General features: G+C 45.0%; 7 non-coding genes across 7 annotated transcripts; 3 read left to right on the forward strand and 4 right to left on the reverse strand.

Moving 5' to 3' along the window:
- The first annotated feature begins 342 nt into the window (after positions 1–342).
- On the forward strand, positions 343–415 carry TRNAF-GAA (transfer RNA phenylalanine (anticodon GAA)). Its single transcript has one exon. It is a non-coding gene; the product is annotated as a tRNA-Phe (tRNA).
- Positions 416–2778: 2363 nt separating this feature from the next.
- Positions 2779–2852, forward strand: TRNAI-AAU (transfer RNA isoleucine (anticodon AAU)). The gene has a single exon. It is a non-coding gene; the product is annotated as a tRNA-Ile (tRNA).
- A 1450-nt stretch (positions 2853–4302) lies between these two features.
- Positions 4303–4375, reverse strand: TRNAR-ACG (transfer RNA arginine (anticodon ACG)). The gene has a single exon. It is a non-coding gene; the product is annotated as a tRNA-Arg (tRNA).
- A 1165-nt stretch (positions 4376–5540) lies between these two features.
- Positions 5541–5622, reverse strand: TRNAS-CGA (transfer RNA serine (anticodon CGA)). Its single transcript has one exon. It is a non-coding gene; the product is annotated as a tRNA-Ser (tRNA).
- A 1532-nt stretch (positions 5623–7154) lies between these two features.
- On the reverse strand, positions 7155–7227 carry TRNAV-AAC (transfer RNA valine (anticodon AAC)). The gene has a single exon. It is a non-coding gene; the product is annotated as a tRNA-Val (tRNA).
- Positions 7228–10406: 3179 nt separating this feature from the next.
- TRNAT-AGU (transfer RNA threonine (anticodon AGU)) lies at positions 10407–10480 on the reverse strand. Its single transcript has one exon. It is a non-coding gene; the product is annotated as a tRNA-Thr (tRNA).
- A 2190-nt stretch (positions 10481–12670) lies between these two features.
- Positions 12671–12744, forward strand: TRNAI-AAU (transfer RNA isoleucine (anticodon AAU)). Its single transcript has one exon. It is a non-coding gene; the product is annotated as a tRNA-Ile (tRNA).
- Positions 12745–15261: the final 2517 nt, after the last annotated feature.

Raw genomic sequence — 15261 nt, forward strand, 5'->3', positions numbered from 1 at the left:
TAGAATTTATCCCAGATGGTGTCTTGAATTCTTCCAGCAGGAAGATTTGAATCACTACACCCCAACGGTTGTCTAATTCATATCCTTAGAAACCGTATATAAGATTTTCGTTATCACTGTTTTTTCATTCTTCCTATAATAGTCAGGAAACTTTGAGTATGTTTCCCCATTGTCTAATTTTTATGTAGGTATAATCATTTTTGAAATGGGCACAATGTTACATTTGCAGAAAACAAGACAAAGACTTTACTTATTTTTCTTGAAATGTAGCATCCAAAAAGGAAAATAAGCTGTTCAGAAAAGGTTGTAAAAGTAATTGACAAAAAAACGCCTTAAAGACTGGCCGAGATAGCTCAGTTGGGAGAGCGTTAGACTGAAGATCTAAAGGTCCCTGGTTCGATCCCGGGTCTCGGCAGGTATCGCCTGTTCTTTTGCAGAAGTCGTTGACTTTCCCATTACTGATTGGCTGTGTAAACCGTGAATACCCACCCATACCAATGTCAATCACCTTCCAATAAGTTGAGTCCACAGTGCCAGTGATGTGGAAAGGAGCTACAGACATTTACCCTCATCATGGAAAGGGCCCTTGTAAATTCTTTGGCAAAACACAATTCTACGTCCATACACCTAATTCCTTCCAGCAATTCCTTGAAGTAAAGAAAGAAAACCTCCCAGTGCCTTTTTCAGAGCACTCGGGTGTTATTAAGTGCATCTATAAGAATCAGGGCATGGGCACTTTCAGTTCTTAATTACCTCTGTTCCTGTCTTCACTTAGTGTTGGCCCTTACGGATCCTTACATTGTTGTCAGCACTTTGAATCCTGTAAAAAGTTTTGCTTATCTTATACAGCATTTGGTTTTCAGCTGCTGAGACAGGCCTAGTGCGTCATTTTACTATGAAGAAAGGCAAGAATGATAGTATAAGCATAAACTGAATTTTAGTAGTATTTATTAAGATTATATGGGATGGTATATATACATACGTATATGCTGTAAAATATAATAGGGATTCTTAATATTGATTTATTATTTTTCCCGAGGAAGTGTTGGATAATTCATAGACTCTAATCTGGAATGTAACACACATAATTTGAAATTTTCTTACAAGACATTTGAGGCAGGTATTCCCTTGTGTATTGCCAATGATGTAGGTGAAGATATTAAAGGTATGCTTGACTATGCATAGAATATTTTGAGGAGGATAAACAAGAAACCGAGCGCTCCGGTGGCCTCCCAGGAGGATCTGGGGGAAGTTGGAGTCTAAGATCGGTGGAGATTCGTTCTGTACCACGGTGTAATGTTAAAGGACAGATCTTTTAACAGTCCTTCTTTTGATCCGGAATCACTATTAGTAAGGTTCATACACAATATTTCATTCAAAAGCAGGGTACAGAAAAATACAGTTCTTGGATCTGGAGCCCTCAGTCTACCCGGGACGTAGCTGAAGGTGGGGGTGAGGACAACGGACCCCTAGCTTGGGTTTGCCAACTGGGAAGGTGCTGGTTTTTCTGGGAGAGCGAGTGCCCGGCGTGAGGAATCCTCGCGGACACCCTAGGGCGGAGTCGGGAAAGTCAGGGGGGCCTGCCCCCCGGAAACCCCGCTCGGCCGCAGGAGGGAGGGGTCAAGAGTAACCCTTTTGGGGTTGCAAGGCCCGCACACAAGCGAGGTGCGTCGCGGCGGCTTTGCCTGCGGACCTCGGGGTCCGGGACACGCTCGGGGATGCGGCTCACCGCGGCGACAAGCAGGACGCAGACTGCAGAGGCCGCGTCGGAGAGCGTCCTTTCGCGCGGGGTCGAGGCTCGGAAGCCCCGGGCCGCCGGCGAGGGCCCTGCCGGCTGGAGGAAGGCAAGGGGGACACCGCGGGACTCCGCGCTCCACCTGAGCGGGGCCACCCGAGGACACTTCGCTCCCGAGCCGCGTCGGCCTTCCCATCAACAGTCGTCACTTGTTGGTCACTTAGCTCCCAGTGAAAGTGTTCGCTGAAAAGTGCCTGGCGTCGGTCAGCCAGGAAACCGGGAAGTTACAGGGGGACTAACCCGGCGGCCCCCCGTCTCCGGGGGGGGAGCCAGCAGGCTCGCTGGGCACCGCGGAGCGCGCCTCGCCGACGCCGGCCTCCGCCGCCCGGGCCGGGGTCCCTCGGCTCGCGCCCCGCAACCTGAGCGACGCACAGAACGTGCCGTCGGGGGAGAACTTGAAGGCTCAGCCCGCGCCGCCGCCGCCGCGCCCTCTGCAAGCCCCGCGGCCCCCCTCTCCCACCCTAACGAGACAAGTCCCCCCGACTCAGCGCGTGACCCGGCTGCCGGGGGCCGCCGTCCAGCGCCGCACCGCATGGCTGATGGCGTCACGCAGGTGTCTGCGGGCCTTCCGCGACCCGGGGCCCCGGAGCCTTCCCTCCACCGCTCGTTTCCTCGCCTTGGAACAGCCTGAACTTCATGGGACATTCAGTTACAAGTCGTGAAAGACAAGTGTGCAATTTGTGCTCCAGTGCTCCAGACGTGCTTCCAAAAAGGGGGGACTCCCTTCACCAACAACTGGAAATCCGGCTACAGCGCACCCTCCACAGCTGCACTAGACTCAGCCCCTGCACAGAAGTTTCGCCGTGGATTTTCTTCTCCAAATCCGAAGAACTGAAAGGATGTAGACTCATTACAGTCTGTGAATATGGTTGAAAGGTCCCCTTAGAACGAGGGGGAAGAAGAGAAGAAATTCCTTTTAGTTTCAGACAAACAGAAATGTAGAGAAACTTACCTTTCTAGAAAAAGAGCCCTGTCCTCAGGGTGGCCGGTTAGCTCAGTTGGTTAGAGCGTGGTGCTAATAACGCCAAGGTCGCGGGTTCGATCCCCGTACGGGCCACACGCGGTGACCTTTTGGCCTGTCTGCCTGCCCAACTCGAACACCTATAACCCCAAACCGCCAGGGCCACAATCGAGAGTTCAGACGTTGGCCCTCTCAACAGAAGGCTGTGTATTTTCGTCTCGCTTCGCTTGTTTTTAATAAAAAGTAACGTAACACCTGCTAGGAAGACTTTACCGAAGAAACTTGAGGGAGTATCGTGGGAGCCAGGCGGCTGTGCTTTAGGAATGGGGAAATTGAGGACTTTTTGAAATACGCCTGCTCAGTTTTCAGTGCAAGTCAGGAGACAGTGTTATCTGGGCGCGTCATAGAAGTTTGAAGCTTCAGGGGAGAGAAGCAGTCGTGCGCAGCGCGACCCGGTCGGCTAGGGCCGCGAGACGCGCGCTGTGTTCCCGTCGGGTCTGTGCTCGGTCCCTCCTTTTCATCGAGAACCCTCCGTCCCGGGTGCCTGCGAGGACAGGGCGCCGAGCGCCGCGCGGGCCGGGCTCCGTGCACCTGCGGGCGCACCTGCTTTCTCTGGTTTGCTCTCCGCCCCCAAGGCGACGCGGGGCCTGCAAGTCACCTGCGATGCGCACCGAGGAGACGAGCTGCACTTTCGGAAATCGGCCCACATATGAAGATGATTTTTCGGGGTTGGTCTGAGGACTTCTTCCCCACTTGGCAGTGATTTCTCTCCAGCCTCTACGCGCGGCCTCGACGCGCAGGGAGGAGGCAGGTCTGTCCAGAGAGGCAGCCCGAAAGCTGCCACCTCCCAGGTCTTCCTTACGCTCTCATCGTTTCCCGGCTGTTTACCTTTGCAAAACAAGGGATTCCTCCCTGTTGATTCTCTGTCCCCTCGGGGAGGTGGGGGTGGGGGCTCTGTCCCGACGAAGGCTCGGCCGTGCACGTGGGGACACGTCGGGGGTGCGTGGCGACCGCGGTCTTCAGAGCCAACCTCTGTCTAAAGGGCTCAGCTGAGGCAAAGGGCCGCTCGCACCCGTGTCCCCGCAGCCGAACCTTCCCTGCCTCAACATTTCCCCAGGAGATGTCTGTCCCCTCTCTCTTTGGTGGCCACGCGAGGAAGGAACTGCGCAGGAGAGACCTCTAGGGTGAGGACTCTTCCCAGTGGGGAAAAAACATCGATGGAGAAGACACTGGAAGAAAAGTCATTGTTTATTTTTCTTTAGAGCTTCTTTGATTTTAAAACCTTCCTTCTAATGGTCTTTTTCAGCCAATCTCCTGTCTCAAGTTCAAGAAGCGATGACAAGAAAAGCTTAGAGGATCGTTCCTTTGATGCTTCTGACGTCTCTTTCAGGCTCAGCGGACAGTCGGTGCGGGAGAGCATCCGCGAAAGTGAAGGATCAGTTCCAGGAAAGTGTATTCGAAAGACTTTAAGGATTGCTTCAATGCTTTGTTAAAAAAAAAAAAAAAAAAAAGGTACCTAGAAAGTGTGAAGAAAAAGTGAACTCAGCGAGCCAGCCAGGAGTCGAACCTAGAATCTTCTGATCCGTAGTCAGACGCGTTATCCATTGCGCCACTGGCCCGCACCTGTCATGAAGCTATCAATACTTGTATTTTTCTGGTACTATACACAATTCATATCAGACGAAGAAGTGGTTGATTTTTTAATTTAGACAGGGATTAGGAACAAAATCTGTACCAATTCTGGGAAAGCATAATTTATTTTGTGACTGGTTTGCATTATCCACATTTACATAAAATGTTTTCATTGAAAATAGGTCAATCTTCACTTATTTTCTGACTGTATGCTTTGGAAACTTGTTTGGTGCTTAGTAGCTGTTGGTTTTATTTTTGTTTTGTTATTTTACTTGAACGTATCTCCATGGACTCAGTTTCCACGTTCTCTCTTCACTCCTTACCCAGTTTATATTAGTGCCTAGTTTTGAGCTCTTCATTACTGCCCTCCCCCACCCATAATATTCATCTGCCCACAAATTGCAATAAACACAAAATGCAATAAGGAGGCAAGAATTCAATAGAAGTATACATTTTAAGAATGGCATTTGACAAAGAAACTTGGAAACCAGGAACTCATTTACTAACAAATACAAAATTGGCTTAAATTTTACTTGGCTCTTCAAAAGAGCTGCAAATGCAAAAGTGCTTATAAAAGAGAGGTTTAGTCTGCTGAGGGGACGAGGTTTCATATGGGCTTGAAAAGGCAAAGTCAGAAGTCCAAATATATCCTCTCTGTGCCTCAATTTCCTTATTTGTAAAAAGTGCTTCAAAGAGCACTTGGCAAATATGATGGAGTATTATCCTAAATTTTTTATGGCTCTCACCAGCCTTTGATGTCAGTACAAACACTAAAGATTACTGCCTGAGAATGCCTTTAAGGAAGCTGCTGGCTCTATGATCAGAAAGGGCATCTATTCCCCCAAATTTCAACATCTCCCGTGTTCTCTTTGCTGCTGTGCTCAGGCACTCAGCAGATTTAACAACTTCACCTCCACCAGCCAGTGGTTTTGAGCGCTCCAAGTCCGAAGCTGGGTGTGAACAGTGGGGGCACTGAGCTGGCACCCAGACGATGAAAGACGATGGAACTCGTAACTAGGGGGCGCTGCCCTCCTAACGGATTTGAGTTGTAAGTTGGAACTGCCGCTTAAGAGCTGTCCTTGCGGTGCTGGGCGGGGAGCCATTCAATTTTGCAGAAGCTTCAAGGGGTGGGCCCCACACCAAAAAGCACAACGCTGTGAGCAGGATTTGAACCTGCGCGGGGAGACCCCATTGGATTTCGAGTCCAACGCCTTAACCACTCGGCCATCACAGCCCCTCGTCTGAGTCTTTCATTCATTAGAGTGAAGACAGGTACATGTCATTTACCATGTAGCGTGTTAGAGAGAGGATGACTGGTTCCTGAGTGTCCTCTCAAAACCTTCTCCAAGCCCAGGCTTCCATATTTCACTTAATGGCAATTTCAACTTTTCAGATATTTACGCAAAAATCTTGGCAACACCCTTGACTTCAGTTATTCTTTCATTCCACATATGTGAGGGGATTCTCGTTTCCTCTCCCCTCAAAATGCATCTAGATCCGAACAACTTCTCACCACCTAACTGCGATCACCCCGGGCCACCACATCTTCATCTCTGACATGGGATATTGCAAAAATCTCTTAATAGGTTTCCCTTCTTCCATCCTTACAAAACACTCAATGATAAGCAACCAGAGAGATCTTTTTGAACCCAAAACACTTTGAGCACAGCTTTGCTCAAAACTCAACAACATCTCCTCATTTCATCAGAGTAAATGCCAAAGCCCCCACTTGGGCTGGTGAGTTGCCCAAGATCTCGTTTCTCCCACTGCGCCCCTTGCTGGACTATTCTTGCTTTGATATATGTATGACCCAGCCCCTTACCTACTTCAGGTGCTTTCTCAAATATCAGTTTATCAGGAAACACAGCCTGAACATTATATCTAAGCCCTACACTCCCCTCATTCCAGGACTCCTCCCTGTTCTTTGCTTTATTTTTCTCCATATCACTCATGGTCCTTTAACACACTATGCACCTTATTTATTTTGTGTGGAACCTTGTGAATTATGGTTCAAACGCAAGTACTCCTGGCTCCACATTACATGCTTCATCCTTAACATCTTTTTGGATATGTGTGTATTTTCTTCAAATTCCCAAAGCCCTGATCTTCACAATTTCCATATGTAAGGAGGAAGAATTTTTCCTCTATTCTGTTAGGTTTGTAGCAGGGGCCTATGAGTCCAACTGACAAAGGATAGGTTAACAGGAGAAAAAGTTTACAAATTTTGTTGATGTGGATTTTTTTTATTTTAATTTTACATGCATGAAGGCTTCCCAGGAAAGAAACGAGAACCCAAGGAGGCAGTTAGACTCGAAAGATTTCATACCATTTTAACAACATTGTAGGGAAGTAGGTAGACAAAGAAAAGGGGAGTTTGGGCTTCTAGGGGCAACATTTGTGGGAAGGTAACTATATGGGGAAACTAGTGGAAGCGGGGATTATTTTACCAGGATTTGTTTCTGCAGACTCATCTTGGTGCTGACTTTCCATCTCTAGTGATCAGGGTAGTTCTCCTCCTCTGTCATGAGAGACGAGAGGGGAACACCTTCACAAAGGGACATTTATGCCCTGCTTTTAAGCAGACAGAGAAAGACAGAGAGCCCTTTCTGTTTGCTTTTTCTTAATAGCTCTCAGCTCAAAATCATCCTTACGCTAAAGTGACATATTTCAGGGTCTCAAATACTCGCGTTTTTTTTAAGTCTGAGACCCTCGAAAGAAAGTACAAGTTCATGGCTAAAAGGAAATAGGCTCAGAAGCAAAAGCGTGTGTTTCCGCCCGGTTTCGAACCGGGGACCTTTCGCGTGTTAGGCGAACGTGATAACCACTACACTACGGAAACCCCACGGGGAAGCCTGCCCTAAAAGTTAGTATTTCTTGATGCCCCAGGTCTTTTTTCTGGAGGGATTTCCCTTTACGAAGTTAACACTGTCATATACCATTAGAAATGCTCTTGCCAAATATATCTACTATAATGTTCAGAGAAGCCTGTTTAGAACAGCCAAAAAATTGGAAACTACCCCAGTGCCCTGATGGCTTTCTAGAGAAAATGACACCAGATCGGAGACTTCATAGATGAAAAGAGTATGATGAAATATGATGCAGAGAAGTTAGAAAAGGGATTTTTTCATTGGGAGCTGAATGGAGTGGGCATGATGTTGGTGGTGGGAGGATATCCAAGGATTTGAAGCAGGGTATGGAAATAAATTAGATTAAAAGGGAATATGTGGGCCAGATGAGAGAAAATGCGGGTTGTGCCTTCCAAAGAGGGGAAGGTATATTTAAATCTGAATATGAGGAGAGAAGTTGGACTGCTAATTCTTGGAGTGTAGATGTCATCAGTGAAGATTTCTTTTTTTTATTAAGATTTTATTTATTTATTTTACAGAGAGAGAGAGACAGTGAGAGAGGGAACACAGCAGAGGGAGTGGGAGAGGGAGAAGCAGAAGGCAGACGCTCAATGACTGAGCCACCCAGGCGCCCCAAGATTTCTTTTTTTAAAAAGAATCAAAGTGTAATTTACATAATTAAAATGCACTAATCTTAAGGACACAGCTCAATGAAAAAAAAAGTCACATCAACGCATCGATTCAATAAACTCAGAAAATGACAGCCAGATTAACCATAAAGAAAATTGTAACTACCCAAATTATATTGAAATGCTTGAAAACTAAAATTTAAAAAATCTTAAAAGCAGCTGGGGGGAAAAGAGAATACATTTTATGTTAAACAAAGATTAAATGGAATAATAAATATTAAATCAAAGAAAGGCAGAAAAAGAGAAAAAACAAGTGGGACAAACAGAAAACAATTAACTTGATGATGGACTTAAATCCAAATATAAATAATTGCATTTACAAGTGGGACAAATAGAAAACAATTAACTTGATGATGGACTTAAATCCAAATATAAATAATTGCATTTAATGTAAGTGAGATAAACACATAATTAAAGGCAGAGATTGGCAGGCTAAATAGTAAAATAAAACAAAGAAAAACAGGAGCCACCTGTACCCTGCTTACAAGAGACACATAAGACAAATAAAGATGACAGGTTGAAAGTAGAGTGGTGAGGGAAGATATACCTCGAAAAAATGAACCATTATATCAATATCGGATATATATCAATATCAGACAGAGTAGACCCTAGGGTACTAAAGACTCTCTGTCTGCTTAAAAGCAGGGCATAAAGATAAAGAGACACATTCAATAACAATAAAATGAACAATTTGCCAAGAGGACTTATTCTCATATGAAGCAAAACTGAGAAAACTAAAACAAGAAATAGAACAACCACAACTATGGTTGGTGATTTTAAAGACTCCTTTGAGTGGCTGATGAGAAGCTGAAAGAAAAGGGGAAATAAGTAGGATATAGAGGATTTGAACCATAGCTAGTAACTGATCAACTTGACCTAGTTAGCACTTAAAAGACACTACACTTAACTACTGTAGAATACACATGTCGAGAATGGCTTTGATGACCAATCTTGAAGACAGGGGGGAACAAGAGGAGGCTATTATAGATTATGGTCAAGAAGAGATATTGAAGACCCAAATAGAGACCAATAGAAGGACAGAAGGGAAAGACATCTTACTCATGTTGAAGGCAAAGTCAACAGACTTTGTGATGATTTGATGGTGGGAGGAATCAAAGTTAACCACAGGTTTCCAATGGGATTGATGTTAGTTCAGTTTATGGTGCACTGTGTTAGTGGTACCTATATAAAATCCAAGTGGAGATTGAAATGTGAGTTTGAAGCTAGGGAGAGATCTGTCTTAGATGTGGATATTTGGGGAGATTAGCTCCAGGCAGGCAATCAAGAGGTTTAGAGTTGATGAAGAAATTCTGAAGGATGAAGGATCAACTCCAGAGACTCTGCGATGAGTCAAGATGTGAACATCAGCCCTGGAAAGCACCAAGATGCTTGAGATTCTTCCAGTTGCAATCATGTGTAGGTACAAGACTCAAGAACTTAAAACTTAACCATCTAAGAGTGTTTGACACTCCTAAGTTTGATGTGCTGTGTATGCGGAATTGTAGACACAGACTCAGCATTAAACAATCCCAATACAGAGAAGAAACTGTGATAACAGGTAACAGGGAGAGATGAATCCAGAAGATCTCAGCTGAGTCTGCAGAGTAATGATTTCCAGAAGTAGTTATCCACAGTGTGGTCATTATCACATTTGTTTCAAACCTAAAGTTTCCTGGTTAGACACCAAGTGGACATATTTCCTAACCATTTCCCTTTCCCTGACATTTCTCATCGTGGCCATGCTTTACCTTTCACTTTTTAATGGACATTTCATTCAGGTGAATTCACCAAACTATCCAATGCCCAACTTCACCAATGAATAGCTAGACATGAAGAAGAAAGAACCACACAGCTGGTCTAAAACAACAGCACGCCTACTTTAATAGCACAAAAGAGGAGAGGTCTGTCTGAGGATCCCAAGCCAGGGAACATTTAATAGGGGAGGTGGTTTGAATAAAGAATAACTTGTGTCAGGAAAGAAATAGCATTTCCATTACAGAGAACTCCCTTCAGCAAAGACACAATTGTGAATGTCCAGGACATGGTTAAAACTGTCTTACAGAGTAGCCACCTTTTATCATTTAGTGCTGTTAACCACTCAGTGCTTCCGGAGTTACATGATATCATCTGTTAGATTCAAATTCACTTTAAGGAGTTTTAAAAAATAGTCCTCTAACATCTTTGCATTCCCAGATGCTCAGCAATCAACAAGAAATTAATCCTTTCTTAGTAATACAAAGAATATCTGAAAGGGCATGTTGTTAAAGTGGTTGAGTCTCTGTCACTTGATCTCAAATGGTAGGACAAAGGGGCAAACCTCAGCTAGGAGTCCTTAAATTACTCTTGGTATATATATGTTGGGAATGCTTCTCAAGGGCCTGAGTATTACAAGATTCATCCAGTGTAAATTCAAGTTCGTTCCTACTCACCTAGAGAAAACATAGGAGGTTAAATCACAAAAGCCAGGAAGAAAGGAGGACACCAGGCCCCGCTGGGATTCGAACCCAGGATCTCCTGTTTACTAGACAGGCGCTTTAACCAGCTAAGCCACGGAGCCAAGTACAGCAGCCCCTCCGATTGCATCTTATTTGAGTATGATTTCACACACTTCAACTGTAATGAACTTAGTAACTAGTTTACCAGATGTTTCAAAAACAAAAAAGAATAGACATTGTCTCAGCCAAAACCAAAGAAGAATGTTCTTTTGGAAGGATGAACATAGGGACTGGATTGAGATGACTGTCTCTTCTTGGATCAGTGTTTCAATGTGGACACCCCTAGATTCGCTAGACTATAAACTCTGGTGGCAGGGACAGAGCCCTTTGTTGAACCCAAAAGGAAAAATGAATTGACTTTATACTAACCACCATTTTGTTTTAACCACACCTATGCTCTCCTCTATTAGTGTGGAAAAGTACAAGCTACTGGTCAAAATCAACAGGTGTCTGACACACGGTTGCCAAAAGAACTGCGAGGATATGTTTGCACCTGTCAGATGGCGCTTAAGGATGGTGGCACTCATTTCCCAACTTCAGAAATGTTGACTGCCGATGGCTCACAACTGGGTTGGTCTCTGGGAACTGTCCTCAACAGAAGAGGCACCTTGCTCAAATTTACACCCACCATTGGGGGTGCTCACATCCAAGACTGGTTGATGGAAGAGTATAAAGGCCTCCCCCCCTCCTATTGGACTCAACGCAGGACATTTCTGAAGGGCCATTCCATGATCAAATACCCCTGAGAGAACAGTGGGGCCTCTGTTAAACTACATCAAGCTCAACTTCTGCCTCTTGCCGACCCCGCTTCCCTTACCCTCTCTTATTTGCTGATTCTAAGAGCATTCCCAATAAAACTGCCCACAACCTGACCAAAGGCAAGTGACTGATGCCTCCTTCGATCTCTAGAGGTCAAAGTAAGTCTGAATGTGGCCCAGACTCAGAAATCATTTACCACAGCAAGTGCCCTGGTAAAACAAGAGTGGTAGTATTAATATTCTACCCTACAGACTTACAGAACTGTTGCTACAGAACCAAAAAAAAAAAAAAAAAAAGAAGATATCTACTAATTGGTTCAAACGATGTATAAAGTTAGTTAAAACGTGCTCAAGGACCAGAAGAATAATTTATGATATTAGAAGCAAGAATGTGGAATGGGAGGTTAGAAACTAAATGGGAAATTTAGCTAGTCAAAGAATATGATTCTCATTTCTAGGAAAAAACCGAGAATATCAAGTACTAAACATCTTACAGACTACAGTGCGTATCCAGAAGAAGACCATATAATACACAGATGTGCACATATGTTCTTACAAATGGAGGGTAAAGGTGTTTAGAATGTACACAGACCGATAAGCTTCTGAAAATCCTAGTACCCCTAGCTCAGAAAGAGCCGTGGTGGGAAGAAGAGCAGCAGAGCGCGGCAGCGAGAGCGGAGGAGGAGAGGACTCGGCGGCTCCGTCGGCCCCCCCGGGGCGCGCACCTGCCGGCAGGTGCGTCGGGCGCCGGCGGGAGAGGGCGCACCTCCGAGGAGGTTTCCCGCCGTCCTCCTGAGCCTCCCGACCCGGGTCAGTCCCGGCGTTTCTCCCGGGCCAGATGACGGCCCTGATTCTGGTCACGCCCTGCCTCCCGCAGCCCTCGGCCTGGTCTGGGGGGTCCCCGCGGGGTCAGAAGCTCTTCGGCGACCACCCCGGTTCCGTGCGCGCGCCGACGCCAGCCCCGCACTCGGGCGCCACCGCGCGTCCGGTGAGCCGCGCTGCAGCTCCACATCGGCGACCCTCGGGGCGGACTGGGGGGGCGGCGGGGGCTGCGGGTCCCGGGTCCCCAGGGTCCGGGCGGAGCTGGCCTGCCGCGAACAGGCCCCAGGAGCCGGGAGCCACCTGGTCCCGCTGCCGGACGTTGGCCTGAATCTTCTCAGGTTTTCCTGGAAGAAGCGTGATGCCTTGAAGCGGAGAATGGAACTTTTTCCCTCCCTTCTCCCCCCTCTGCCCCTCGAGAGGGGAAGGGCGCAAAGGGTGGGAACAATTCCCTCTTTTTCTCAAGATAAACCTCAAGATAGGAATGGTGTTTCAGCCCCGCGTCGGGCTCCCTGCTCCGCGGGAAGCCTGCTTCTCCCTCTCCCGCTCCCCCTGCTTGTGTTCCCTCTCTCGCTGTGTCTCTCTCTGCCAAATAAATAAATAAAATCTTTAAAAAAATAAAATAAAATAAAAACCGCTGTTTCAGTGGCGTTTAGAGGACGCGATGAACATCCTGGCCGGTTAGCTCAGTTGGTTAGAGCGTGGTGCTAATAACGCCAAGGTCGCGGGTTCGATCCCCGTACGGGCCATGTACGCGCTGCTTTTGCGTGGCGCATGGGGCGTAATGGCGACCTCGGGCTGCGCCGCGGGGACGGATCTCTGAGCCGGTCTGCGGCGAGGTCTGGTCCTCACATGGACGCAGCGGAGTACCAGCCTCCGCTCCAGGCGCTCCTGCATCTCACCAGCAGATCCAGCTTGGCAGCAAAGACTAGAGACAGCAGACAGCGTTGGTCTTGCTTTGTTTTCCTGTGAAGAAACTGTTTTTGGAGGGGGGGGGAATCCCTGAATTAACCAGTTGTGGAATCACCCTTTATATCACTCCTTCTGGGTCATTCTGCATTTCCCAGTTCAGTTTAAAGAAAAAAAGGCTAAAAAATGAGAAAAAAATCTTCCAAAACTTTAATAGTAAGAATGACCAACATCTTTGTATTTCAAAAAGAAACTTTAAAAAGATAATAGAGATGTTTCCTTTTCACCCTTATTCTTAGCCCACATCTCAAAATCACTTCCTAGGTAATCTCTGTCCATAATTCCTCATTTATCCTTACTGGTTTTCCTTGGGCATGTATACGTAAATATTTATATTGATTATTATTTTTCTTCTTTTTCACACAAAAGATAATCATTTACTCATTGTTTTGCATTTGCACTTTTTTTCTTAGTATATCTTGAGTATTTCTAATTGCACTTTCTACTTTGTACGCCATCAAAATTAAAGCTTATTTTCAAATGAGTTGGTCCTGCCAGCCAGAAGTTGAATCTGGAAACCTCTCAACATTGTACAAAGTGTAGGCTTTTCCAACCCAGGGAAGGAAGTAGTGGAAATTATATCCTTAATTTTCTGTAGTGTGAACAAAGCATTTTCTTTCTTAAGCCATATCACATTTAGAGGCTTGAATATGGACTCCCAAACAGCTCAATAATCAAAAGAAATTATGTACAATTTTAACAAATATTTATTTCCTTGTGGAGGGAAGCTTTTAATTTTGTTCATTATTGCCCCCCCCCCCATGTGTACATAATGAAACTTTGGGTTTTTTCCTCCTGTTAATCAGTCTCATGTAAATTTAATTCTTAGACCAGCTAGAAGAAACTTGAAGGGTAGAGAAAATTCTTCCTCTTCATCAGTACAGCAACTGCAAAGGCCCTAAAACCAAGTGAACACACAGTACTGTAGAGATAGATGACCCGTGTGGCTGAAGGAGGCTGGCAAGGAAGAGGGTCTGGTGCTCTGGCCTCCCCTGCCCATTTTAGTCTCAGAACGATCTCTAGCTCCAGGCGGTCCAGCTGGAAATTCTGCTTCTGTGAGGTAGGTTGGTTGATTTGTGGGCTTTGTCATTAGGAAATAAGGAAGAAGCTGGTGAAGGGTGGCAGAATGTGCCAGCCCAAAATATGACACTTTGGCACAATGATCACTTTGAGCTAAGGGCTTTTGAACAGCATCAGATACAAGAAAACCACTCCAAACTTTCTTCTTATTCTTAAAAGTAGGAGATAAAATTCCCATGTGAAAGATGTCTTCTTTATACCAGAAAAGTCACACTCTAATTCTCAAGGATAGAAAGTTGAGGCTCAGGGAAATCTTATTAAATTAACCCTAATCTTCCTAGTCACTTCACCCAATTAATTATCCTAGCTCCAGCCCCGTTGCCTCATCACATTTTCCTGATTTTACTGCCCTTTGTCCAATTCAGTATATGCACATGCAACTCTATCTGCTTCTTTGGGTCATTTCCTTATGAGGGATCCCGTGTTACATAAAACACATTAAATAAAATTGTCTGTTTTTCTGTTAATTCGTCTTTTGTTACGGGGGCTCACATCGAGAACTTAGAAGGGCAGAAGGAAAGACTATTTTTGCTCCTCTTCACTGGAGTGAAAGACTGGTTTTCTGCTGTGTGCCTTCTTCAAAGTCCACAGGAAACAAAATCCAGACTGTGGAAAACCTCAAGTTTCTTCTACAGATAAAAGGAGAGAGAGAAAAACTATAGATTCAAAGAACTTGAGAGACATATATGTTCAAAGGCTTGTTTTTTAAAGAGTATATGTGTAATCTATCTATATATATGCTTTTTGTAATATATTCTATATTATACAGATTATCATTATAATATCTACATATAATTGTAATATATTATAGAACCCATTTATAAAATATATAAAACAAGTGGCAAAATTTGAACAGTAATTGAATACTTGACTTTATTTTTATTTTTAGATGTGATCATTGTATTGTGATTGTTTTTTCAAGTCCTTATCTTTTATTTTTGTTTATTTATATTTTTTCCTTATCTTTTAGAGATACGTACTTAAATATTAGTCCTGTGCCAGTTATACTGGAGCCTGAGGCAAAAGGAAAAATCAGTAATACTGATTCCCTACTAAAAGCTTGGATACTGTCTTCATTATGGATCTTTTGCATTGATTTTGATTTTTAAAAAATATCGCTTTAAAATATTTTTTCGTGTGCTAAGCTTTTTGGTAAGGCTTCTCAGTTTCGTGCCCAAGGCAGGTACTCCCTCGCCTTACCCTACCCCAGGCTGAGC

This window comes from Halichoerus grypus, chromosome 9 (genome assembly GCF_964656455.1).
Source record: "Halichoerus grypus chromosome 9, mHalGry1.hap1.1, whole genome shotgun sequence".
Taxonomy (NCBI): Eukaryota; Metazoa; Chordata; class Mammalia; order Carnivora; family Phocidae; genus Halichoerus; species Halichoerus grypus.